This window comes from Bison bison, unplaced genomic scaffold, assembly GCF_000754665.1.
Source record: "Bison bison bison isolate TAMUID 2011002044 unplaced genomic scaffold, Bison_UMD1.0 scf7180017864379, whole genome shotgun sequence".
Lineage (NCBI taxonomy): Eukaryota > Metazoa > Chordata > Mammalia > Artiodactyla > Bovidae > Bison > Bison bison.
Window position 1 is genome coordinate 12,560,651 of NW_011494951.1, and position 4,043 is coordinate 12,564,693.

General features: G+C 41.2%; 1 pseudogene; it reads right to left on the reverse strand.

Moving 5' to 3' along the window:
* Positions 1–4,043, reverse strand: part of LOC105001220 — a 29,005-nt pseudogene that overhangs the window by 2,089 nt on the left and 22,873 nt on the right.

Sequence of the window (4,043 nt, forward strand, 5' to 3'; positions counted from 1 at the left end):
AGCCTGGAAAAGAGTTTAGTATGTATAGTAGATTCACAAAATAATTTTGTCAAGGAAGTGATAATGTGAAAGAAGTTTCAAAACTATAAGGGTTTTAGAAACTGAATTTAGGAGTTATAGCCTTCTTGCATATTGCCAAAAGAATTATCCTTCCTAAAAGAATTGCCTCACTTCCCTTCTCGAAAACTTCCAGTGGTTTTCAGTTGCCTTTAACTAAAATTCCAAATTCCTCACTATGGCATACAGAAGCCCTCATAATCCTTTTCTTACCTCTCTAGTATTTTCTCTTGCTATTGTCAATTTCCCATCTTTAGAATTTTTATTTTTAATTTATTCATTATTTATTTTTGGCTGTTTTGGGTCTTCACTGATGTGTTGGGGCTTTCTCTCGTTGCAGTGCACAGGTTTCTCTTTTTGTGGAGCATGGCGTCTGGGGCATGCAGTCTTCATTAGTTGTGATGCATGGGCTCAATAGTTGTGGTTCCTGGGCTCTAGAGCACAGGCTCAGTAGCTATGGTGCACGAGCTTCATTGCTCTGAGGCACGTGGGAACTTCCCGGATCACAATCGAACCCATGTCTTCTTCATTGGCAGGCAGATTCTTATTCACTGAGCCACCAGCGAAACCCTCTCATCCTTAGAATTTCCCAACATTAATACCCGAACGTTTATGTCTATCTGGTTTTTCTCCTTTTGAAATTCTCTGACCACCCCAACTAAAACTCCGCTCAAGATATTTTCTATTGCTTTGCCCTGCTTTTTGTCTTCAGATCACTCATTACAATCCAGAATTTTCCTGTTTCTTAAAAAAATTTCTTATTTATTTTCTAATTTGCATCAGTAAAATGACAGATTTATAAGATCAGGAAATTTGTCTTTTTTAAAAAAATCATTATATGTGCAGAATAGTGCCAGACATACAGCAAACCATCGACATGTATTGTAATGCGTGCAGTTGAATCAACATGTAGTGTATGAATACGTTAATATACTTAAAGACTTAGGAAGTGTTTTCTTATATCAGGTAGAAATAAGTGTCCTCAGTGTTTATTTCATAGTGGTATTTATCGCAGGCTATGTGGCAGTTGAGATTATGTATAAAATGTATAATAAATATATAAAATATCATGCTATGTAAATATAGTATATATAAATATCTTTGAATATAAACATTTATGTATTTATTGTTTTTGTTTCAAGACCCTTTTGTGCTTGTAAGATACTTTGGCAATCCCATGGACTGAATCTTTTTTGCCTTTGTGTATGGAAATCCAGTTTTATAAACGTAGACTTATATTTGCCTCTGGAGAGAGACTGGTTTTGGGGTAGAATGAGATGCACGCCAGAGGATGCCAGACAACACCATCTCTGATTCTATTACTGATTCTTCACCAGCCCCACTGTCTTGTGTCTTAGCCAAAGGGATAGAGAGTCTGGTGGCAGAAGCTAAAGATAGTGGAGGGCCTCTCTTGGGCTATTTTTTCAGTGATTGAGTGATGGAACTCAAGGGAAGAGAGAGGTATTCTACATGGAGATAGGCAAAGTGGAGAGAGGCACAGGTGCTTTAAACTCCAGAGAACACAGAGCTCATGCAAGAACTTCCTGGGAACTGCCAGAAACAGTTCATTTTGGCCAGACTACAGGGCTTGTTGTTGTTTAGTCATTAAGTCGTGTCTGACTCTTTTGTGACCCTGTGGACTGTACCTGCCAGGCTCCTCTGTCCATGGGATTTCCCAGGCAAGAATGCTGGAGTGGGTTCACCATTTCCTTCTCCAGACGATCTTCCTACCCAGGAACTGAACCCTTGTCTACTGCATTGGCAGGTGGATTCTTTAACATTGAGTCACCTGAGAAGCCCTAGGTGGGGTTGAAATAGTAAATAAAATAGTAGATAAAACAACAGCCTGTTGTTTATTATCACTCTTGGGCCTATGGGCTGATACAGTCTCAGGAAACACAGGCTGGAGTTGTGTCATGCCACTTGGCATTGCTCTTGCCACATAGGGGGACATTCAGAAATGTTTGCTGAAAAAGTGTTCTCTGACACCTGTGGAGACTTTAGCATTTCACCATGGGATATCAAGTGGGCAAAGATGGAGGGGAAGGCAAGCTCTGAGCTTTGCAAGAAGCAGAAGGAAGAAAATTAAGAAAAGTCCTTCTTGGGAGGTTTCTTCTCTCTGTACTTTCCCTCAGCTCTACATCTGGCTGGCACAACAGAAATCTCTGCTTTTATTATTTGCCACCGTTTCTGTCTAGAGTTCCCAGAAAGTTCTCACATGAATTCTGTTTCTGGTGAGCAGAACCCTCTATTTTCTTCCCCTTCTCATCTAAGTTGCTCATCACTACTGTTCTGCCAGTGCCTGCTTTGACAAAGTGATGCTATGTCGGGCACCAGTGGTCTCAGAGCTGCCAATGTGACTAATGTTGATGCAGCCCTGAGTTTTCTGGGTCCCAAAATGCCAATGACTTTCACCACTTTGCACTTAAAGTGTAGAAGGCCTTAAAGCAGCTACTTCTAGTGTGTAGATCTTTCTCTTCTACTTAAAGAGAAATGTCCAAGAGAAAGTGGCTCCTGTGATTATCTCCATCCTTTCATCAAAGACTCTGCCCTTTCACTCAGGGGTCTTTGAAGGGTGGTGGGGATGGCCAGGTGAAGTATGGCTAGCTCTTGAGCAGAGGATATATTAAAATTTAGAATTTAAGCTACTGTCACTTCATGCTGTATGAACTGAATAACCAAGGAAATCTGCCTGCGGAGAGAGAAGGAAAAGTACATTTGAGAAAAAGGAAGAGAGTCACACAGTGCTCATCTTCAAGTTTGACTCATTTCTTAACAGCCTTGACCAAGTAAAGGTCATCATACTTACCTGATGCTCATATCAGGATGCAAGTGTCTTCTGGGAAGAGCCTTTGGCTTCCAAGTCAGCCTCCAGCATAATGGGAAAAATAAAAGAAAGAGAATGTTTCCTTTGCCTCCAGATGTACAAGGATGAGAGGTGGAATGATTCTTGAGGAGTGTATGTCGGCTTAGTGAGAACTGGAGTTACCGCAGGACTTCCTTACATTGAAATTTACAGCTTCTCTGTAGCCTCTGGGAATCCAGTCTCCCTTAACACCAGTAATAGTTACTTATCCCCATGTGGGTTTCCCAGTATCAACCCTGGGGATAATGTACATCAGACAGAATCTCCAGGAGATTCAGGCAATTATAAGATGTGGAAGTTGTTAATAGGCTTTCAGGAAGGGTATTAGCACATCCTTCTCCCAACAGGCCCTGAGACAACAAATACAAAACATTACATGAATAGCAAATAATCTTTTCTGGCATGGGTTGACTTATCCCCTAAATGTAGGCTTTATCTTCCCTGCCTGCAGCACTCTGTCAGCAATACTGTCCTTGGACTTAAAGTTCGTGATCTATCAATGTTGCCTGAGATAAAACAGGACCCATTTGTTGGTAAAGGAAATGAGACAATGCACATGGTCAGGACTCACTTGTCTTATCAGATATCCATCCCTAAGAAGCATTCAGCTAATGCAACAGTGGAATGGTCTCTCTCTCTTTTTAATTTTGTTTATTTTTGGTTGTGCTGGGTCTTTGTTACAACTGCACGTGGGCTTTCTGTAGTTTCAGAGAGCAGGGGCTACTCTCTAGCTGTGGTATGCAGGCTGCTCACTGCCGTCTCTTCTCTTGTTGCAGGTCAGGCCTCTGGAGTGTGGCAAACTCAGCAGTTGTGGCCAAAGGCTTAGCTGACCCACGGTTTGTGAGATCCTCCCAGACCAGGGACCAAACTGGTGTTCCCTGCATTGGCAGGCAGATTCCCAACTATTGGACTACCAGGGAAGCCCCAGGAGGGCCTTCTTTTTTTTTTGTAGATATATTCCTAAGTATTTTATTCTTTTCGTTGCAATGGTGAATGGAATTGTTTCCTTAATTTCTCTTTCTGTTTTCTCATTATTAGTGTATAGGAATGCAAGGGATTTCTGTGTGTTGATTTTATATCCTGCAACTTTACTATAATCATTGATTAGTTCTAGTAATTT